The sequence below is a fragment of the Euprymna scolopes genome, chromosome 45 (assembly GCF_053919585.1).
Source record: "Euprymna scolopes isolate OS-2025 chromosome 45, ASM5391958v1, whole genome shotgun sequence".
Taxonomy (NCBI): domain Eukaryota; kingdom Metazoa; phylum Mollusca; class Cephalopoda; order Sepiida; family Sepiolidae; genus Euprymna; species Euprymna scolopes.
Genome location: NC_136526.1, coordinates 48,993,887 through 49,018,886, shown reverse-complemented (window position 1 = coordinate 49,018,886; position 25,000 = coordinate 48,993,887). Strand labels below are relative to the sequence as shown.

The 25,000-nt window shown below is 33.8% G+C and overlaps 1 long non-coding RNA gene across 4 annotated transcripts in view; it reads right to left on the bottom strand.

The window, feature by feature from the left end:
- Positions 1-25,000, bottom strand: part of LOC145269563 (uncharacterized) — a 106,055-nt gene that overhangs the window by 76,531 nt on the left and 4,524 nt on the right. For 3 of the 4 annotated variants that reach the window (XR_013865097.1, XR_013865095.1, XR_013865096.1), the window contains exon 2: positions 9,797-9,898. This is a non-coding gene — a long non-coding RNA (uncharacterized LOC145269563). Of the gene's footprint in view, positions 1-3,559; positions 8,488-9,796; positions 9,899-25,000 lie in introns of those variants that run through there. The other variant, XR_013865098.1, reaches the window with a different exon arrangement.

Genomic DNA, 25,000 nt, shown 5'->3' with positions numbered 1-25,000 from the left:
AGGGGTTGGGAACGAGGAAGAAACAGAATTAAACACGTTTCTCGAAATAGGAAGAATATACTTAATTTGAAAAGTACTCTGAAATAAGGGACATGAATTTGCTAAATGCCTTTAAATAACGGAAGAAAACTTACAAAAGCCTTCAAATAAAAGCAATAAGCTTACAAAATACTTCTAAATAAGGGAAAACTAATTTGCAAAATGTCGGAAATTTATCCTCTTTCAGATAAATTCGGCGTGAAAGTAACTAGCCTGAAAAGAAATAAAAGCATGAAATAAAAACGGGGGGGGGGTAAAGAATAAAAATAAAGGTCTTGTTTCAAAACGAAGAAGAGATTTTATTTACAATAAAGTTAGTTGCAAATTTTTCCCTTTGCGGGCATTAAACTCAAAAAAAGAAAAAAGAAAAGAATGTCAAGGTAACAACATATAATGAAAATAATAACGCTTGTTCTTATAATGAAGATGTCGTATCCATGAACGAATACCGTATAATTCAAAATAGTAGTTCCTAAACACTCTGTCATAAGCAATAAATTTAAGTAACGTACTCACAAATAGATAACGGCAGGCTTGTGCTTTTTTTCTTTTTTCTCATTTGAAGTCCTTTAAAAATTTCTCTCCTTCCATTTACGTGCAAACCATAGTAACATAAAATAGTCTTTTTAAAAATATTACACTCCTTCCAGATACGTGCAAACCGTGGCCACATAAAATATAGTCTTCAGAAGTTCGCTTTCAGCGCATCCGGGTATTCTTGCCGGGTTAATACATTTTTGGGGGAGGCTCATCAAAAATCCATTGTCTGCGCCGGGCAATGAATCCAATATCCTCGTCGCCAGAATTTCAAAAGAGGCCGAATTTCGCACTGGGCTCGTGACGTCATCAAGGAGCTAGGATTTCTCTTTTCTTCAAATTAAAGGGAGTTTCGTACAAACCCAAAATATACGAAACTAAGAATCATAAAGGATACGAAATACAAAAAAATCAAATATAAGAACCAGAATAAAAATAATAAATGTATAAACAGGGGGTGCACTATTATTGGTACAAAAAATTCCGATAAACCCAAAGGACACAAGATTGGCGATGTCCTTGCAAAAGGCAGAAAATTTTAAGCCCTCACAGCCGGAAATAACCAACTGCAACAAATCTGCGGGTCACAAAGCGAAAAGACATTTCTTTGCAGATCTCATCCTTTATTTTCTGCATAGCCTTCTTGTGACTGGCAGTCCACTGGTACTCTGCTTCTTTTTTTAACAGATCTCTCATGGGTGCAGTTAAGTCTGATAGGCACGGAATGATTGTGACAAGTAAGTGATGATTCCCAACACTTTTTGCAATTCATTGACGTTGGTAGGGCTGAGAAGCTGCTTTATAGCTTCTACCTTACTAGGATCTGGTTTAATGCCGTTCTTGTCATAGATAGCCCCAAAAAGCTTATCTGCTTTTGACCTATCTCACATTTATCACCATTAAACATAATCCTTCCGTTTGTGCTACTTCCATAAGCCAGTGGAGGTTGCTGTCGTGCTCCTCCTGAGTCTTTCCGAAGACGATAACATCATCTATTATTCCAATTGTACCAGGGCATTTTTCCAGTATCATGTCCATTCTCTGCATAAATACATCCTTTGACATTAACAGATCAAATGGCATTCTTTGGAAACAGTATCTCCCAAATGGTGAGTTGAAGGTCGTTAGTAATTGGGATTCTGCGTCAAGAGGTATGGACCAATATCCGTTTTTGGCATCTAGCTTGGAGAAGTGTTGAGCACCTGATAGCTTGTGTGCTAGCTCTTCCATGGTGGGAGTCTTGTAATGACATCTCATTATTGCCCGGTTCAGATTCTTTGGGTCAAAGCATAAGCGAAGTTGTCCATTCTTCTTTCGAACATATACTATGCTGCTGACCCATTCAGTCGGTTCGGTGACCTTTCTGATGATGCCTTGGGCTTCTATGGATTTCATCTCCTCTTCTATTTCTTCCCTAAGATGGATAGGGCATTTCCCCGGTGCATGTATTACTGGAGGATGATCAGATTGTGGTAGTCACTTTTAAAATGCCCTATGCGACCGAACTGACTTGCATATTCATTTTTTAATTCACTGACGGAGTTAATCGGATCTTTCTGTTGTTGAATGGTGCAGTGGAGGCTTATCAGCTCCAAGTCTCTGAAAGAAGGTAATCCTATGATTGTAGGCCCTTCTGTTGTGACAACAAAGAATTTTAAAGTTTTCCACTTGTCTTTGTGTCCGCATTGTATGTAGATCGATCCATGCTGTATTATATTTGAGCCGTGAGAATCGTGTGCTCTTTCTTTGTGGAGCCTGGAATGGGTTGTCATAAGTCATCAACTCTGTTGGGAAACATGCTTGGAAAAGTTCGTAGAAAAAGCGTATTCCCTTCTGCACCTGTGTCCACCTTTGCTTTGAGCATATGAGTGTCTGGTCTATTGGGAAGCTTTATTTTAAATTCCGTTATAATTTCAGTACGCTCGTCTTTTGGCTGATGAATCGCATTAAACTTTAACTGCTCAAATTCTCTATACATCTCCTTGGGCTCAGATTTTACTGAGCAGATTTTACTGTTCCGCTTTCTGTATCTGTTTTCTTGTGGCTGCTTTTGGCTGTTCGTCGTTTTTGTTTGGCTGTATTTTCTTGTGCCCTCCTATTTGTTAGTGCAGACTTTCGCCCAGTGGTTCTTTTTGCCACACGCTGAGCATGTGGTGCCCCAGAGTGGATATTTTTCTTTTTCATGTTTATTTCCACAACGTCGGCACTAGCTTGCTTTTATTGCACTAATTTCCTGACAATCGCCTCGAATTTCAGCCATTTGCCGCATGTGGTTAAGGGACGCTTCGTGTGTTCTACCACTATTTAAGGCCTCTTTGAGTGTAAGCTCCATGTCTTTTGAAAGTAGTTTTTGTAACTCTGGGTGTCTGGTGCCGGTAATCATTTGTTCAATGAGACATTCTTCAGTCTCTTGGTTATCCCATAACCTGCATTTTTTTTGCCTGTAGTTTACATCTCGCCATGAAGTCGTCGATGCTTTCCGTATTATTCTGTTTATATTCACGCAGATAGAAACGTGCAATACGAAAATTGGTTTGGGGCTCTAGACGCTCCTCAAATTTATGCCAAATTGCCTCCGGGTTCGTCCGGTCAGCATCATCGGCAAATGTCCAGGCGTTATATCGCCGTAAACCTTCCTCACCAGACAGCAGTAGAATGTGGTCGACCTGCTTCTCGACGGGAATGTTTTTTTACTGAGAAATATAATGTGCACCGTTGCTTGAAGAATCTGAACGATTCAAATAGATTCTCAGACTCCCAGTGCATAACAGGTTCGCTTTCATTAGAACTAATTTTACTTTAATTTAATTATTGTTTTTTTTATATATTATTATTATACTAATACCCCCTTTTTTAATAAAAAAAAACAAAACAAAGAAAACAAAACAATGACATGACTGAATGAAATTGGCGAACTTACTTTGTGCATCGTTTTTTTTAAGATGGTGCTTGTCGTCGTCACCACGTGCGTTTACGTGCAACACAAAGATTGATGTTTTCTTTTGCGTTCATTCTATTTGTGGATGGATTTCTTTTCTTTTTTTAATTTTTTTTTTCAAGAAAATCCCCGTAGCTGCCACCATGTACGATTATGTTTGTTTCATTATATAATACGCGATGAACCTTATTAAAAAAGACACCAGAAGACAAGATACATTTACGCGTGATAAGCCATGGAGCAAGTCCATGTATTTTATTTTTACAAACCCGAAGGGACGCAACTCTTGTATTGTTTTATATTAAAGAGTTGACCGAAAGGGACATAACTCATAATATGACACACTGGAGGGGATAAAAATTCGTCAGGATTTCTTTGTTTATATCGGGTGTGACAAAATGACAGAATGTTTGTTATTAGGGGGGTGGTAAAAATTTCTCCTGTGTTTTTCCATTTTGTTTATTATTGAGTTGGGGCGAAATGGCAGAATTCTTATTATTGTGGAAATGATTAAAAATCCTCTCGTTTTTAAGAGGTCCAGGTGAAATGTCGGAATGTCTGTTATGGCGTGGCCGATTAAAATTCTTCATGATTTTTTAGCGGATCGGGTGAAATAGCGGAATGTCTGTAATTTGTAGGTGGTTAAAATTCCTCTTGTTTATTTTTGCTTCCACCTCGATGGAGAGGCGAGATTTATTTTTACTCGCTGGTACAAGAAGCATGTTTCAGTGGGAAGGAGTCTGACTAAAAAGGAATGACTTTGCAGAGTGCTTTAAGAGTACCCAAATACTCAAATGTCATTTTGATTTGGAAATAATATGCCTAATTTTTACTGTTTTATTTTTGTTTTGAATCGATGTAATGTGTGTGAATTGTATATAATTTATGTAAATATGATTTTGTTTTTGTAATTTATTTAATAAATGACAAGTTTGGCATGGGAGGTGTGTGATACAATGAAGATGATTCGGGTCACTAAGTGGTGAGAAGGAGGATAAAAATACAAGTTAGAAATGACTAACAATGAACAAAGAAGAGGAAATGATAAACAATGAACATGTGGATATTTTTAGATCGAGCTTTTAGAATTGACAAATGACAATGGAAAACTGTAGAACTGATTATAAAAAGAATTAACAACACTTGATGTGGGAGTAAATGAAATTTTTTGAAAGGAAAAGGCAGTTTCTTGTTAGCTAGAATTGGGGATTGGAGTTTACGAGGCTGACAAGTCAGTTGATAGAGGATGGCGATTGAAAATACATTTTTAGACAATTTTAGAGCTGACAGTGAGGCAGGAATCAAGATGAGCTGACGACTGACAGACGAACCTAGCCTTGGGAGAATGTGGGAGTGAGCCTTTGGACACATACACACATGCCCAACCGTCAGATATATATGAAGCCTTGGGGTTGTTTTTCCTTTCTTTGTTCCACGACTTATTTTTTCGATTTTTGACCCGCATTCATTGATCTAGACAATACATTTTTGCAAACACAGCATTTCAGATATGGATTTTTATTGTATTTGTTCTCAGGGACTATTTAAGTAGAAAGTGATATATTTTTCTATCTGGCAACAGGATGCTTGTTGCAGATTAGATTTCATAAATCTGTCTGTCACACAAGAGGACAAACATGGGGCCCTCCAGAAGTTGTAGGAACAGCAAAAGTGCATTGCAGCCAGAGGAGATCACTTAGAAGGGGACTATTGTGTGTGTGTGTGTGTGTGTGTGTATTATCAAATGACTGCACATAAAAGTCTAGAAACTTATTTAAAGCATCTCATATGAAACTGATTTCAATAAAGCATTTCACTTCCAATTCTGTAATTGAATTCCTCATTAGTATCTCACCATGAACTCGAGGAAAGGAAATTTCTCTTAAAATAAACTTTTGTTTAATTTCGTTTTAAAGTATTTCAGAAAACTGAGGAGATCTGATATAAAAACAAAAATATTTTAAACACATATTAAAAATATAAAATGTAGATTGATATCCTTTATTCACAAAACTGAACTCATACAAAAATAAAATCAATACGCTACAAATACTGTGCTTTTCGGTACAACTTGATAAAACAAAAAAGTAGAATAGCAAAAAAGTTTCCACGATCATTATGATTTGAAATTCATATTTCATACAGCGTTGAGAAACGGGTCATATACGAGATTATATTTTTCAAATTGAATTTGTTTTAAAAACATTTTCGTCTACGAAAAATAGTGGAAAACTATGTATTTATCATACAATATCATTAGTGTGATTATTAATAATCATTAGTAATTATTTATCATTATAATGATTATTAAATTATAATTAATATGATTATTTAATTATGATTAGTATGATTATTTAATTACAATTTGTATGACTATTTAATTATGATTAAAATGATTGCTTTATTATAATTATTTATTTGATTATCCAAACCATTAAGTTTTTTTGCAATGGAAGTTCTTTGTGTATTTCTGGCGATTCATTTTGACATATGTTTGGAGTAAACTTGTTTTCTGATTCCGTCTCATTTGTACGACAGTCTGGTTCAAAATTGTGTTTGTGTACAATTTGAGATTTGGATTTTGGGATATATTCACTGGTGCTCACAATAGTTGCATGATGTTGATGGTCACTCTCTGCAAGCCCCATCCCTCCTGCACTTCCAGACAGATGCCGTCTAATAAGATACTGGTTTTGGTATGTTATTTTGTACAGTGACAGAATTTTCCGTATTTTAATGGCCAATCTGTTCCTGTCCTTTTATGGCCAGTCAATAATGCCAAAGCTATATGCTATAACAGGCACAGATCATTGGTTAATGCGAATGATCTTGTTTTTGTCTGTCACTTCTGCTTTAAAGATTTTTCTTATGCAACGTATATATTATAATATATTCTTTGCTAATTTTCTCACTCATCTTGGCATGTTGAATTAAATCGTTTTCTTCTATGCCAAGGTATTTGTATTTTTCTGTTATGTTCTCTATCTTCATCAAGCTGTACGTTTTCCATTAGATCCTTTCTTCTAGCTTTGATGGCGTAGTTGGCAAACCAAACTTCATTTCAATATTTCTGGAAAAGTTATAACAACCTGTAAGGTCATCCATAAAAAGCAGGTGGTTTAATATTATTTCAATCCATTGACTCTGATTGTAAGTGCTTGACTTTTTTTTTGATTTGTTTGCATAATAGAGCTATCGCAAGGTAGACATAAATGCAATAGACTATGTTTAGTGAATTCCTCTTCTGAATTTGATGTAAGTTATTTTTACAATTCTTTTTGTGTGGCTTTCTCCCTTGCCTGTGCTTCCATATGCCGCAACATATTGTTTTAAATGTAAAAAGAGCCACATACTTAACAGGAATATGCTTCTATCCAGTATGTGTATGCATGTGCCTCAACATACTTTGTTTCTGTGTAAAGGAAGAGCCACATACTTGACAAGAATATGGTTTCTCTCCAGTATGTGTTCGCATGTGTAGTAACAAATTTTGTTTTGTTGAAAGAGAAGAGCCACATACTTGACAAGAATATGGTTTCTCTCCAGTATGTTTTTGCATGTGTAGCAACATATTTTGTTTTGTTCTGCAGGAACAGCCACATACTTGACAAGAATATGGTTTCTCTCCTGTATGTATTCGCCTGTGTATCAACATGCTTTGTTTCTGTGTAAAAGAAGAGCCGCATACTTCACAAGAATATGGTTTCTCTCCTGTGTGTGTTCGAATATGTTTCATCACACCTTCTTTTGTTGTAAAAGAAGAACTACATACTTGACAAGTAAGAGATTTCTCTCCAGCATGATTTTGCATGTGTTGTAACAAGCTTAGTTTTGTTGAAAGAGAAGAGCCACATACTTCACAAGAATATGGTTTCTCTTCAGTATGTTTTCGCATGTGGTGCAACATACTTTGTTTATGTGTAAAAGTAGAGCCACATACCTGACAAGAATATGGTTTCTCTCCTGTATGCGTTCGCATGTGTAGTAACAAACTTTGTTTTGTTGAAAGAGAGGAGCCGCATACTTCACAAGGAAAGAGTTTCTCTCCAGTATGTGTTTGCATGTGCTTCAACATACTATGTTTCTGTGTAAAAGAAGAGCCACATACTTCACAAGAATATGGCTTCTCTCCTGTATGTGTTTGCATGTGTTGTAACAAACTTTGTTTTGTTCTAACAGAAGATCCACATACTTCACAAGAATATGGTTTCTCTCCTGTATGTATTCGCATGTGTATCAGCATGCTTTGTTTCAGTGTAAAAGAAGAGCCACATACTTCACAAGAATATGGTTTCTCTCCTGTATGTGTTCGCATGTGTTGTAACAACATTTGTTTTGTTGAAAGAGAAGAGCCACATACTTGACAAGAATATAGTTTCTCTCCTGTATGTATTCGCATGTGAGTTAACATGTTTTGTTTCTGTGTAAAAGAAGAGCCACATACTTCACAAGAATATGGTTTCTCTCCTGTATGTGTTCGCATGTGTTGTAACAAACTTTGTTTTGTTCTAACAGAAGAGCCACATACTTGACAAGAATATGGCTTATCTACTGTATGTGTTTGCATGTGTTTCAACATATCTTTTTTTTTGCTGTAAAAGAAGAGCCACATATTTTACAAGAATGACGTTTATCTCCGGTATTATTTTGCATATGTTTCAGCATATATGATTTCCGTGCAAAATGAGAGCCACATCACAAGAATATGGTTTCTCCTCAGTATGTATTCACATGTGTTGCAACGTATTAGTTTTCAGTGTAAAAGACGAGCTACATACTTCACAAGGATATTGATTTTCTCCAGTATGTGTCTGTATGTGTTTGCATATTTGTTAGAAAAAAACTTGTCCTTTTTTAATCCCTTTTTCATTTTTTCCTTTGTAAATTACTTTTTACTTGAAGGCACCCCATCTTTGTCCACCAAATAGGCAAGATGGTTTATATGATCAATCTAACCAAAATCTTTATTTCCTCTGTAAGAAAACAAATAACAAAGGTATTTGATCAAATTAAGTGAAATATTTTTGTAAATATGAAGAATCACTACCCCCTCCTGAAAATTCTTTAAAACTTAACACTTTTATTTGTTTTCGGAGGTGCTGAAAACTAAAATAACATTTTAAATTACGGCAAGAATAGTTTGTAAAATATAAAGAAATGTTAGTTTTTAAAAAGTGGGGTTAACTTTTCTATAATAATTAAACGTAAAATGAGAACCCACTTTGTGGCCACTATTTAGATATTTATTTTATACATATATACATTATAGATATTAATTATATACATATTTTTGCGAAATAAAGACAATTAAAATATTTGTAAATACCTTGTCTATTGTTTATATGAAATAAATTCGTTACTTAATTAAAAAAGTGTTTTTATTTACACTTGAAGGAATACTTATAAGCAATTACGGTTGAAGCAATACTTAGAAGCAATTACAATTAAATTAATACTTGACAAGGATTACAGTTAAATCAAAAGTTGAAAAGCTACAATTTCAATATAACGTCATGTTCTCATTAGTCCACTAAATCAGTTTATCCGTAGTAGTAGTAGTAGTAGTAGTAGTAGTTTAGTTTTGTATTTTACTTTCAATGTAGTTTTGGAAAAATTAGTTTAGTTTTGTATTTTACCTTTAATATAGTTTTGGAAAAAATTAGTTTAGTTTTGTATTTTACCTTTAATATAGTTTTGGAAAAAATTAGTTTTGTATTTCACTGTCAACATAGTTTTTGAAAAATTAATTTAGTTTTGTATTTTACTTTCAATATAATTTTGGCAAAAATTAGTTTAGTTTTGTATTTTACTTTTAATATAGTATTGGAAAAATAAGTTTAGTTTTGTATTTTACTTTTTATATAGTATTGGAAAAAATTAATTTAGTTTTTTATTTTACTTTCAATATAGTTTTGGCAAAAATTAGTTTAGTTTTGTATTTTACATTTAAAATAGAACAGGTAAAATCCGGTTGTGTTTATTTAAATTATTTTTGTTGCTTCATTGTTAAATTAAATTTCGCATTATTTTTAGAGTTTTGTAATTCTTTATTAAAATTTAATTGTGATAGTTTCTTTTTACATTTTAATTTTGTAAGTACATATAGGCAATTGCGATATTTCATGTCTTCAGTGTAAAAGATATGAATTAAATTTTTCAGAGAAGTCGAAGAATATGTCGAGTCAATAATATGAACAAACTTGTTTATGTCAATATTGTTTATATCATTATCATATTAAAGAAATAATAAACATAAAATATTTCACAAATTCGGATAATTACCTGTTATTAATAAATTCTTTACCACCGAATCAGTCTATTTTTTATGCTTCATTTGATGATTTTGGCTGTAATTATATGCAGTTTACATTTTCCAGAATAAATCTGAAAAGATAAATCAATTAATTTTGATTTTCCATGATGAAGACGTAAACAGTTTGGATTTCATAATTATTATTAAAACAAATTAATAAATTCTTATTTATTTATATATTGTTTGGATTTCATATTATTACAATTTTTAATAAAATCCTCATTTTTTTATATATTTTAATACAAACAAATCAAACCTCTAGTTTTTTTAAATAATTTTAAAAAACTGAATGTAAAATAATACGATTAAAACTCAATTTGAAGTCAATATTAAATAAATTCTACATTGAAAAGAAAAAACTATTGGCTTACATCGAAACAAAACCGTTTTAAAAATACAAAAATGAACAAGTAATAGAAAATATTTATATTATATTTACATTTTGCAACATATGTTTACACCCACAAAACATAATTATATATATTTTCACAAATACCACATTCCTTTCTTTAGTAGTCACATATGTGTGGCAATTAATAATACGAATTAATGATTTCAGTTCTGATATATACACACGCCCATATATATATGTGTGTGTGTGTGTGTGTGCATGTGTGTGTGTTTAAAGCTACTGTGTAGCTTCATTGTTATATATTTACATAATTTATTACCTAGCTCTACTCACTGTAACAGTAAATACTAAAAATTGATGCATAAATTCTTATATCTCAACATAACATTTCATGAGAAAATACAATAAAAATAAAATATATAAAAACCTTTAGCAGCAGCCACATATCATAAGGGTTAGACACACTCACTGTAGTCTAGGCGACCGGGTTTTAAACTTGGCTTGGGGTAGTGACTAGCCTAGCCGCGCTAAGGAGCTGTGATACAGCGAAAGTCCGTTTGTAGATGACTATATATATATATATATATATATATATACATAACACGGAAATTACATAATTGTCGATGCAATAATTTATTTCAACCTTATGGTATTTTCAAGCATCTAAACTAGACAATTACATTTTGGATACTGAAATAAAGAAAGAAATAATTGACCATGAAACCACCGGGGATCGGTTCTCATTTTTTAATAACCATCATTGTTTAGCTAACTCAGTTTTGTTCTTAAGTTCTGGGTTATTGAAAGAATGTTTATGGTCTTAAAAACGCTATGTTATTCGGATGTTCCAAACGGCTTTAGGCAGAGATACAGTTTAGGCCTCGAGGAAAAAATAAGAATCCTGAATACGAACACAATAATCTCTTAAATAAACGAGATGAACTGATGGCCAGATGCAGACATAAATGTAAATTTAAAATAACCAATAAATTCAGATCCGACGAACAGATAATTCTATAACGGTAAAGAGACCGAATTTAATACCACTAGATTATTTACGATAAACCCTCCCACCCCACCCCACTGGCAATTATAGTGCTGTTTGGTATAAACTCGGTTATAACGACTTGATGATATTTGTTGTCCGAAATTTAAGTTGGATGTACATTTTCCGAAGTACCTGTTTATCCAAATTACTTATAAATAAATGAGATAGCATTAAGAAAAATTTTTTTTCTGCAGATAATACATTAGTTATTAAACTGAGTTAAGTCAAAAAGATCAAATACTACCACTAGACATTATTAGATTTAATATAAATTAACACAAAACTTTAAAATAATAACTATTTTATTTATCTATTTCTTTACGCGTGCATGAAAGTACTTTTGTGTACGGAATGTATAAAAGTATATATTAACCGAAACTAAATACGTCCTGTGGAATTGGGGCGACTAATAATGCAATTTTCTGCATCTTAATCAATTAAGAAGTGAAATATCAGTGAGCAAAATAATAACGACCGCTATAATCACCAATAAAATTAATTACATAAAAATACTAAAATATTAACTACATAAGAAACAATTTTTGAATTCATAGTAATATATTACAAATACAATATAGGAAATTATTATTATATTATAAGATAATATTTACTTCAAACTAATTTTAACATGAAAACATACAGATAGTTTTTAAAAACTTTGTATATAAATTTCTTTTTTTATATATCTTTTAATAGAATTATTTTCCATGACTCTTAACTCCATGACGCGCGTATAATCTTCATTTTCTATCCTTTCCCTTCTTTTTCTCTGAGAGTCTAGACTAAATTAAACCATATGACAGGCAGCGGATGGTCACTCTCTTCCTTCTTTTTTCTTTCTTCTTCTCTTTCTCTTACGCGCAGCCAATTGTCAGTTTATTTATTTCCTTCTCTCTATATCCGCATATTTCTCCCTCTTCTTCCTAGGTTGGTAAACGCGTGTCAAGTCATTTACGGGTAAGAACGTGCATATTTAGGTGTGAGTGTGTATGTGTGTATGTGTGTGTGTACATGTGTGTGTGTGTGTGTGTGTGTGTCTGTTGTTACGTCGGGTTACCGGACAGTCGCTAAGTGTCATAATGTTCTTTCTGTTTGTTTTTTTTAATTCCTCCCCTACTAACTTAATTCCCACCCTCTCTATACAATGTATTAAGTGGATTGCTACTACATCCCTCTCTGGTTTTTGACGGTCGGGGCCCGATTCTTTTTCTTTATTTATTTCAGTATTCAAAATGTAATTGTCTAGTTTAGATGCTTGAAAATACCATAAGGTTGAAATAAATTATTGCATCGACACTTATGTAATTTCCGTGTTATATTTTTATGTTATTGCTCTGTTTACTACATTGAGCTCTCATACCCGGATTTCCTCCTGGAATTATTCCATTATAACACTATATATATATATATATATATATATATATATATATATATATATATATATATATATATTACATGTAATCAATCATGAACACGTTGGCTCTAAAACTATGTAAGACTCTCCTATCTAAAATCTAGCTAAGAAATATAGAATTTAGGGTGTGGTGTCAGTTTCACAGATAAGATTAATGTAAGGTGTTGCAATTCTTTTTATTTATAATGAGACAGCGTCCGTCACAGTTGGAAGATTCTATTTATAAACGCTGCTGCTAGAAACTGACAACTCAAATTAATTCACGTTCTGCTATCGACTGATCAGAAACCAGAGTTGCAATATAAAAATTAAAACTTTTTAGCAACTTTGCACATATTTTGCTCATGTCAACAAGAGAAGGATCCTCTGCTCTTTGGCTACAAAATTATGAAGTCTGGAACCTGTGCAGAACAAGTGTCTACTAAAAATTAATCTCCAGGACTTGTATAGAAAAACTACCCATCGGAAACTTTTCTGAAACTAAAACATGGCCCAAGATAAAATGATCAGTAACTTTTTAGACTGATAGCGTTTTAATGATATCTAATCATTTTAGTAAAAACTTAGATGTACAGTATTCTTTTTTTAGAATGAGGCACATCAGTCGGTCGGAGAGAGCTGACATGATCAGAGGAGGGTCCCTTTAGAAGCGAAAGGAGAACGTTTAATCATGTAGAACGACTTTGAATTCCTTGACGTCATCATCATTCGACTGGTCGATCTGATAATAAAGAAGTTATCATCATGTTTTTGTAAAACTGTGTCGTGTCATCATTCAACAGCAAAAGGTAATGTGTAATCCTTAACATGAACTTTGTCTTCCTCATCGTTATTATGAACTTTATATAACTCTCTCAAAGGAGAGAAAAGATAACATATAGTATTAAAGAAGATACTATATATAAAAACGTTAATTTTATTAGTAAAAATAAAAACTAATAAGAATAAACCGAAAATAAACAGATATTGTAAAATTGGCAAATATTTAAATTGAAAAATTTTGCTCAATTTTAAAAATATTCAGAGCAGACAAAATATACTTGATTGTGAATGGGGGAGGGAATGAAAAGTGCTGCCCAATTTAATGCAAAGTAACAGCCTTATTTCCAAGACTTTTTCATGGTTTAGGACTCAAGGCTGAAGTATTTTTTATTTGGAAGATAAATTCCGTATGTTTTACTTTTAAAGTGATTGTGTGTGGTTTTAGCACTTAAGGTTAGATAGATATTAAAGATTAGTTACCAGTCTCAAAGAGTTAGTATGTCCTAGAAATGAAAGATAATTTCCATTAAAAATTATATGAAAAATGATTTCCCACTGAAATTCTTAAATATTTGTTTGAAATATTCACACATCATCTCCTAAAAAAGCAGAATTTCATTATTTCGAGGGAAAAAGACAAGTGTCTTCATTTAGTTTTAAATATGATATAATTTATTTTTAAAATTGACAAACTTCTTAATGTTTTCCCATTTTTTACAATTGTACCATTTTATCCTCTTCAAACTCCCTTTCAGAATTGTTCTAAAATCTATCAATTAATTAAGATATAATTAATTATTGATTAATTCGTAATATATTTCAATTTAACTTTTATTACAAACACTGTATTATTTTATTATGTTTCTTGCAAAACAAGTACCCTCTTCGAAAAACAGATAAAAATTAGCTGATAAAAGTTGGCAGCAATCTTGGGAGCTAATCGCTTCAATATTATTCCAAAAATATATGATGAGAAAACACATAATATTTTTATGTAGAGTAGGAAGTTTTACGACATTGTGAATAAGATTTAAGGTTAAATAGATATTAAAGATTATACTCAATTGTGAATGGTGGTGGTCATGAAAAGTGCTGCCCAATTTAATGTAAAGTAACCCCTTTATTTCCAAGGCTTTTTAACGGTTTAGGACTCAAGACGGAAGTATTTTTTATTTGGAAGATAAATCCTGTATGTTTTACTTTTTTGTGTGGGTTTAACGACATTGTGAATAAGATTTAAGGTTGGATAGATATTAAAGATTAGTTACCGGTCCCAAAATTTAGAATGTGCTTAACTTCTAAAATGTTTGTTTGAAATATTCACACATAATTTCCTAAAAAAGCAGAATTTCATTATTTGGAGGGAAAATAGACAAGGGTTCTCATTTGGTTTTAAATATAGATATAATTTATTTCGAAAATTTATAAATTTCTTAATGTTTTCCCTTTATATAAATATTCTCAAAGATTTTCACCTCGTGCTATTTTCCATCTTTACAATTGTGCCATTATTACCCTCTTCAATCTCCCTTTCAGAATTGTTCTTAAATCTATTAATTAATTCACATATAATTTTTTTAATTTTTATTTTGCAAATATTACTTTTTCTGGTAGTTTTAGAGAATTTATTTGTCAATATTAAATATTACGATACACCATTATTGTAATTAATTTGTAATGTATTTCAACTTTTATTATAAACACCATATTATTTTATTCTTTGTTTCTGGCAAAACAAAACTCTCTTCGAAGAACAGATAAAATTAGCTGATAAAATTTGTCAGCCATCTGAGGAGCTAATCGCTTTAATATAATTCCAAAAATATATGGTGAGATATAGAATAGCAAGTCAATTCCCAGCACTCCAAAGAAGAGAAGTTCATAACACTGTTTTTGTACACCTCCCCCCCCCAAAAAAAAACAGTTCAAAGAATTATCGAGCAAACGAAAGGCAAGATGAGTTAGTCTTATGTCCTCCCCACGATTTTAATTTCCCCCAATATCATGATTTCAATTTCAGAGAGAACGTCTTTAATTCATCACTGCCAAGAAAGCAATACAAAACTAAAAAAAAATTAAAAACGCAAATATTTGGAAGCAAACATCTTCAATATAACACAAAATGAACATTTTTAATATGGCACATTTTTTGTTATCAATTCTTCGTTTGGACTTTTTTTTAGCTTTTTTGTTTATAAAAATGTTGCTTCAGATTTTAATTTGGCTTTTTTAGCATTTTTTTCTGAAAAATTTGGCTTCCAACATTTATTTTAGTTTGATAAAACATTAACTCGATGATCAATTCGATTTCTTGTATTCGCGTATTTGAAAAAAGAACGTTTCGCTATAATCTACAGAAACCACCTAAAATTTTCAAAGAGATTAAATTAATTTTTTGGTAATGTTAACTGGTCCTATACTATGAGCGTGAGTCTGCCGAATTAAATAGTTTATCCTGTAGTTGGAGTTAGCCCAGTGTTGCAAATTTACTGGTTTTCTCACTAGATCTTGAGATTTTGTTTGCAATCTAGTGAGTAAAATTAAAATATAAAGGATCAAGGCTTTTATCTAGAAAAAATATCAAGATATTTGACATCCACACACCTGCAATTTTAGATTTGAAAAATAAAGAAAAGCGCTTGAAAATACCTTAAAACGTAAACTAAACTCATTCAAGTAGGCAGAAAAGTAACATTTATTGCCTTTGATAACAATTATTTATTAACTATTTATTTTTTCACCATTTTTTGGTTTACCATTCTTAAAACTCGCTATAAAATCGATTCTTCTAAGTACATTTTAGGGGAAGGGAGTTCCATCCTCTGCAGTTTAAAATACGGTTTTAATTTAATATTTTGTTCAAAGTAGTTTTTACATATTGAATAAAAAATAAAAGAAATAGCCGCTTTTGTCTTAAAGTAAAATTTAATTATTTACCGACCTGTATACTTTGCATACAGAATAAAAAATAAACGAATGGCTGCTTGCCACTTAAAAGGTGGGGAGGATTAATTCTTGAAAAATTGTAAGCAAATGACTTATTCTATCAGTAACCCTAAGTTCAAGTAAGACTCCCAAGTTTATAGTTAGTTGTAATCATAGATTTTTTCACACAATTTTTAAGAATGAAATCCACTACGGGTTAGTTAACAAGTTATTTGTTGTAAAAACAGCGAAGAAAAAAGCGAAATAAAAGAATGTAAGCCCAGTTTCAGTACATATAAAAGATACTCGAATTTTACTGCGTTTGGTATAAGGTATTTGTTGATTTTTGTTATTGTTTCCAATTTCTCGATTGTTAACTATTCTACATTTTAAAGAATGAATGTTGTTCCTACTTACTTGCCTCCCCAAAGTGCCCACGTTCATGATTTTATTTATTTTCATCAAATTTTTCAACGTTTTGCCAGAGTAAACCACGTTTATTAACAAACAGCATATGTTAACACCTCAGCAAAGATTCTCGCGTTTATTTTCAAGCAAACATTAAAAACAGAAAGAAAGTTTTCCACATGTTAAAATATATACACATATTTACTTGTCTTTTTACGACGCCGAAGGTAGACATCCAATCGGTTTTTAATGTAGTGAGAACCTGACTAATCCCAAAAAAGAGACTCTAGATTGGGGCAATATTTTCTATTAAATCCTTACTCTTAAAGGATTTCTCCTTCATTGACAAAGGACAGAAAAGATAACGTATAGTATTAAAAAAGATATTATATATAAAAACGTTAATTTTATTAGTAAAAATAAAAACTAATAAAAATAAACCGAAAATAAACAGATATTGTAAAAGTGGCAAATATTTAAATTGAAAAATTTTGCTCAATTTTAAAAATATTCAGAGCAGACAAAATATACTTGATTGTGAATGGAGTGGGCATGAAAACTGCTGCGCAATTTAATGCAAAGTAACAGCTTTATTTCCAAGGCTTTTTCACGGTTTAGGACTCAAGGCTGAAATATTTTTTATTTGGAGATAAATTCTGTATGGCTTACTTTTTAAGGTGATTTCGTGAGGTTTTACGACATAGGGTTAGATAGATATTAAAGATTAGTTACCTGTCCCAAAAAGTTAGTATGTCCTAGAAATGAGAGATTATTTTCGGTAAAAACTATATGAAAAATGATCCCCTTTTTTAAATTCTAAATACTTGTTTGAAATATTCACACATAATCTTCTAAAAAATCAGGATTTCATTTTTCCAAGGGAAATAGAAAAGGGTTTTCATTTGGTTTTAAATATGGATATACTTTATTTCTAGAATTAACAAACTTCTTAATGTTTTTCTCTTTATATAAATATTCTCCAAGATTTTCCCCTTGTGTTATTTTCCCCATTTTTACAATTGTGCCATTTTTACCCTCTTTAATTTCCCTTTTCAGAATTGTTCTAAAATATATCAATTAATTCACATATATATATTTTTTTTAATTTTCATGTTGCAAATAATAATTTTTCCGATATTTTCAGAGAATTTATTTGTTAATGTTCAATATTTAGATGTGGCATTATTGTGATTAATTCGTAATATATTTCAATTAAACTTTTATTATAAACACTGTATGATTTTATTATTTCTTTTTTACATAGGCATCACCACATTATCAAGGCCCAGAGGCCACTCAAGGATAAGGGTTAAAGAGTGTACAGTAGAAATTGGACAATATAGTAATCATTAGTAATGAAAATTTGGTAAATTTGATAACTTATATGGAACGGCTCATCAAGAACTTATTTACTTTAGACTTGAACACAACCATATTGTAGTCAGCCGGAAAGCAGGAAAACGGAAGACGATTCCACAGGCGTGCAGTTCTAAGAAAGAAGCTTTGTTCATAGAATCTACGTTTAGGTTTAGGCACCGATAAAGAGTGGGGGGAATTATTGATAGTGTTTACAGCTAGACGAGTGTTTCTTGTGAAAGTTTGGCAAGGGGGGACCATAGATTGAAGCTCAGTCGAACATTTTCCATGAAAATAATGATACATCAGAGACAAACTCGCAACATCTCTTCTGTGAGATAGAGGTTGCAGCGAAGAGAAAAGGACATCTCCTACGAGGCTACGAAGTCTATTTTGAACTCTATCAAGGCAGGACAAGTCCTTTCTAGCAGCTCCTGCCCAGATGTGGCAACAGTATTTCATCTTTGGACGTACCTGGCTCTTATATAGATAGAGAATAGCATCAGCAGTGAGATATTTACCGGATCGATAGAAAGATCCCACCATTTTTCCAGCGGCCTTGGCAACAGATTTGATGTACGTGTTCCATTTAAGATCAGGAGTAATGGTCAAGCCCAGAAGCTTGTCAAAACTTGAGGCCTCCTGAAGACGAGAGCCATTCATTTCAATTGATGCCAAATGTGGATTAGAATGTTGATGATGTAAAGAGAGAAGCTTGGTTTTAGATGCATTAAAAGTAACCAGCCACTCCTTTCCCCATTGTATTACGTGCTCAAGATCAGAGGAGAGAGAATTGGAGAGAACTTGGTCGTTTACTGTCTTAGATGTGCAACCATAAATGGTAGTGTCGTCAGCATAAATGTCTACAAATGATGTAAGGATGTGATTTGGAAGATCATTAATGTAGATCAGGAAAAGAGTTGGGCCCAGGATGGACCCCTGAGGGACACCGGCATTAATACTGTGAGCTTCTGATTTTTGCCCCTCAACTACTACTCTTATGAACCTATCAGAAAGAAATGATTTAATAATCGAGAAGACATTTCCAGCTATACCATAACTAGCGATCTTATGAAGTAAACCTTTATGCCATACCCTATCAAAGGCTTTAGATATGTCAAGAGCAATTGCCCTAGAAAGATTGCCACCGTCGAGAGATTTGCTAATCCTATGCGATATAAGTGTAAGCACATCTGCTGTAGATCTAGCAGAACGGAAACCATATTGAGTGTCACTAAGGAGGTTATTTTTGTTGAGATGGTTGATTACTTCTGTATTTGACACAGATTCTAGCAACTTACTCATGACGCACAGGAGACTTATTGGCCTGTACTGAGAGGGGGATGAGCGATCACCTGAATTCTTAAATACAGGGCATACTGATGAGATTTTCCAGGGAGATGGTAAAAACTATTCTATTTAAGACAACGTTTAAACAGTTTTGTAAGTACGGGCGCTAGTTCAGGTTGAAGTTTTTTGAGTACTATAATTGGAATACCGTCAGGGCCAGTTGCTTTACTCGAATCAAGGTTTTTGATTAGCTTCGCAACATCACGTACAGATATACGTATATCACATAGCGTGTTTTCTGATACAGGAGGAAATATTGGAGGTTGGCGGCCTTGGTCGCAAAGGGTAGAATTAGCTGGAAAGTTCTTGACAAAGAGTTTGGCTTTGTCTGATGCTGACGAGATTACCTCAGGTCCATTGATAATAGTTGGGATGGAGCGCACGTTTCTGTTCAGGATTCTGTTTGCTATTTGCCAAAACTGGTGGGAACCAAGCCGCTGCTCAGCTACTTTGGACTTAACAGATTGAGCATACAACTCTCTTGCGTTCTTTATTACTTTCTTACAATGGTTGCTGGCAGTCCTAAAAACGGCTTTAGTTTCCATACGTCTATTACGTTTGAAGCAGTGGAAAAAGTGATTTCTGTGCGCAATGGCAGCAGCACATTCTGGAGAGAACCAAGGCTGGCTGTTAGGTTTTTGCTGAAACTTTTTAGAGGGTATGAAATGGTCAATACCTACAATTAACCATTCAGTCAGGTCTAATACTATAGAGGACACATCCTTTTTAAACATGGAATGCAGAGGTAGATCAGATATAAATGTACGGAAGCTATCCCAGTCAGCCTTAGTGTATCGATATACTGTACGATGGAGAGGTACGTCTGGGGACTTATTACATTTCATTTTTATCTTAATTGATACAACAGAGTGGTCGGAAGATCCAAGAGGCGACAGAACAGAAACTGAACATAGTTCAGGGCAAGTTGTGAGAAAAAGGTCTAGTAGGCTCGCATACTGGCCGTCATTGTCGGGCACACGGGTGGGTTCCTGAACAATCTGCAAAACAAAACCTGCTCCGAAAAACATAAAATTAGCTGATAAAAGTTGCCAGCCATCTTGGCGAGCAAATCACTTCAAAAAATATATGGGAAGCAAATATAATATTTTTATGTAGAGTAGGAAGTCAACATATAGTGTTTTTCCTTTTGGAAGATTTTTTTGGTCTTAAATTAGGATTTTTTTTTTTTAGACGGAAAAAGTTTAAAAATTTAGTGATTTTTTAAAATGACTTTTCTTCCTTGATCTTGCGGGTTTTTAAAATCTCAGTTAGCAACTCTGATTTAGACAGCAAAACATGGAATTGAAATGAAAATATGAAACGAAACGAAACGTAGCTTTTTCATTTTTATTTTTTCCATTTTTATACTGGTTGTAACAAAAACATACCAATAAATGTGGCATTGATATTTATTTGGTGGATTTCTGCCATTATTTTTTTGTTTTGTTTTCGACTCTTTGAACGGTTGAGAATATCATAGCTCTATCTTTGTACAACAAAACAGTTAAAAGAATTATCGAGCAGAAATGTTAACAAAAGATATGTTACTGTTATGCCTTCGCCAGTAAATAAAGTTATATCACACGAAATCATTTGAAGGAATGAATAGACTTTATTCTCAAGCGTACAGAACAAAACTCCAAACAGAACTGAAACCTAACATAAAATGGAAGGAACAGACGACAACTCTCAATAACAGTTATTTTTTATTTTATTTTCGACTCTTAGAGCCATTCTCAGGACTCCAAAGAAGAGAATATCATAGCACTGTCTTTATACTCCTGCTCCCACAACAAACAGTTCAGAGAATTATCGAGCATAAATGCTGTCTTCACCAGTAAATAAAGGTATATCGCACGAAACAGATTGAAGGAATGAAGAGACATTATTCTCGAGCGTACAGAACAAAACTTCAAACAGAACTGAAAAACTAACACAAAATGGAAGGAACAGACGACAACTCTTAATAACAGTCATGCTGAGTTATTTCCCTTGACCGATATGAGGTCATAATTTGATATTGGTGTGACGCATTTTTTTCTCTTTTCTCAAGATAAGGTATCTTAGAGTCGATCACAAAATGTTAGTAACATAGTCTTTCAGGTAGGATGGTTTTGCCCTACATTTGGGAGCACAGGTATGTCTTTGTATATTGACTCTCAATAAGGTGAGGTTTTTAATGCAGCGAAAATCTGGCTACCCCCAAAAGTTCTACTTAATATTGAGGCAACAATTTTTTTAAACCTCACTCTTTAAGAATTTCTCCTTCATTGACAAAGGACAGAATAAATAATGTATAGTATCAGAATAGATACTATATATGAAGACGTTAATTTTATTTGTGGGTGGAGTTGACTACAATCTTCTCAATCACAATAGTTAATTGACTGCTTAGTAGTTACGTCTTTTCACTGGTTATGCTGCTAATTGTCTCAGGGACGAAGGACTTGGTATGCAAGGGCAAGTTTCTAACTTCCTCTTCACTGTCCTCGTCTAGGACTCATGTTCACAGAAGCCATACCCAGGTAGATTCTCTTCGAAAACCTCATAAAACTAAGAATTAGGCAGTTGACATTTCAGCTTCTCTGAAGAGGATAACATGTCATCTGGGTCGATGACGACATGAGAAGCGATGTTGTCATGGTGTTTGCTTGAAGTTGGTTAAGTATTCGCCACATCAGCAGATGTTGTTGTAATAAACGTAGATATAGCTTGCCAGATGTGTTGTGATCTACGTATTTCTTGTGGTTCACTAGTGTTGTTTACAAGAGGCACTCTGCCTACTACACTCCTTGTGATTATGGGTAGCGGCTAAGGTTTGACTGATACTATGCGACCTGAATCCCAACGAGGCTCAATGGAAAATTCATCATTCTCATCATTGGGCATGGAGAGTTCAAAGTATTTCCCAGGCTACACTGTTGTTTATTGGGGTGAGGAACATAAAACATGAGCATGTCTGGCCAGTCTTATGTTGGGAGGGGATGTAGTAGATCCATACCTGAATTGTGTGTTGCCAATCCATATCTCAAACTCTCACTGGCAGGTCATTACTGCACATGAATGGGACAGCGTTAAGTATCTCAGTATCAAGATCCTCAACAGCCAGACCTTCAAAGCACATTGTGTCCCCTCTATCCAACTAAGCATGGTCTCTCCAACCACATTGAGGATGGAGAATCTATCTCTGCTTGTCTGGCACACTGGGTAGACTTTGTGATTTTACCATCTAGGTACTTGGCTGTTGAGTGTCGAATCATATTCCCCATGCAACCACTGTCCACAATAATCCATACCGGATGCTGATTTAGAACATGTCGATGTAGTGTAACACCAAAGAGGGGCCACATCAGATCAGTAGGGTCGATGTGACGTTTTTTGTGTTAAATGTAATATTCAATCCCGTGCGAACGCCGGTTACAGAAAAAAAAAATAATTTTTTTTTAGTTAATATTTTTATGTGTCAAAATCTTGTTGTTGAGATACCATATGGTCGGGGGATAAAAATAGAAATCGCATGCTAAACTTCAAAGCGAAAGATTACTTAAAACATTTTTTAACCAAAATACGCTCGCGTTTGAACTAAACGAGCCAACACAATAATATTCCGAAACAGAGATTTGAAATGTCGGTCGGCTTAAAATGTGGTGTTTGACAGGTGAAATGTCGGATCGTTTTGGATCTGAGAAACACACACACACACACACACGAAACAGATCGGGCCTGCTAAAAGAATTAATGACGTCAGCCCAAGGTTCGACCTGAATTGTTTTTTAATATGTATTATCTGAGAAACTTTAGAATGATAATATGTTTTGGGCGTAAATAGAATATTTTGGGGAAATACTCAACCTGCCGATGCACAAAGGACTTCAAAAGCAAGCCAGTGTTTATTTCCAATTATGACTTATCTAAAAATGTCATTTGGCAAATTGTTTTGGGCGTTAATGGGAATTCTGACATGTAAAGAATATTTTTTTTTTAAATCACACGGATGTTTTTACAAAACAAATAATTCAAAGAGGAAAGGAGATCAAACGGATATTTTTAAATAGATGAAATCTGGTGATCTATTACAAGCTAAAAATAATATTTCCTCTGATTATCAGTTGATAATAGGAAAAAAAACATTATCGAGAAGGCGGGGTCAGGCAAGTTGGGGAGGAGTCACTTTAATTTTGGAAATTGGGGGCGGAAAAATAATACCTGCCACAAGCCAAATTGACCAATGAGAAGGAATCAGGTGGATTGTTATCAATCAATTTGATTGGTCGAAGACGAACGTAGGCGTCGTCATTATTCAAGGGTTTTACTGTATAAGATCTTTAAAACTCGATTTAAGGAGATAGAAGAAGAGAGAAGACAGAGAGAGATCTTTGGAGAGACAGAAATAAAGGTCTCGGTAGAGGAATCCAGCCACCCAACTTCTCTCTCCCCCTCGCTGGTCGCCAGCAATTTGCAACTTAATAGAATTCAGAGGACCTAGGAAGAAACCAGCCAGAACACCTTAACGATAATTGCAACGGTCCGCGACTCCGACCGAGTATTTCAACAACAAGAAGCTCATTCACAAATCTAATTGCTTGCTTCCATTTAATCTTCAATAGTACATACGTCTGTAGATAATCATTTATGAATTTCCTAAATACATTATATATCAACCAACCTCCGGAGTTTGTTTGCTGATGTGCTGTTATTCCATGTAACTTTATTTCTTTTACTTGCCACTTGTGACCCCGTTCCCGTCAACGAACACCCAGTCAACAGGACGACTAACTAGACGATCAAGAAGAACAGGCCTTGAGGACCATGCAACCGAGAAGAGTCCTCCAACGCCTTGACGAGAACTCACTGGGTGACGCGACGTACCAACGGTTGGCAGACCTAGTTGCCCAGTCGACATAATTAATTACCCAGTGACTAGGATAGTCATAATTGGGCATCGACCAAGGTTAAGATCATAACTGTACCGACCAGGTTGCAGATCATAACTGGGCCACGATCAGAGGTTTAAGGTCACGTGTAAGGTCACAGTAGGGGGATTATTCAGTTTTCACTCACCAAGAGGTAATCATATTTTTATCTTCTATATGTAAATTCTTTAAGGTCTCGGTACAAGTGGGTATCTCGTCTTCTGTAGGAAAATTGTCATGATGCCGTATATTTGTGTCAGTGTTTAGTAGGGAGTCATCAATGAAGGCTGCAAGTCGCTGAGCATTCGTCCGGTTAAAGTCTTATGATATCAAAGTCCAGGAAATGAGAGCCATTATTCTGGAAGTGAAAAAGATGTCTCATGGCTTGCCAACCATTTGTTATTTACATTGAGTTCTTAACAATGGCACTCTGTGATATGCTACCACAATAATTTTCACGACATCATCTCAACAGTAGTATTCTTTTGGATAACGGTGTCTCTGTTGACATCAGGTACTTTCATATCGTCATTTGTAGAGCCATGGTGAGAATGAGTGTGTAACTTCTTCTCCCGGTTTGTTTCTAGGAATGGGGTATAGTTGCTATCAACAGACCAACAATATACAAGGTTATGTCTCTACACC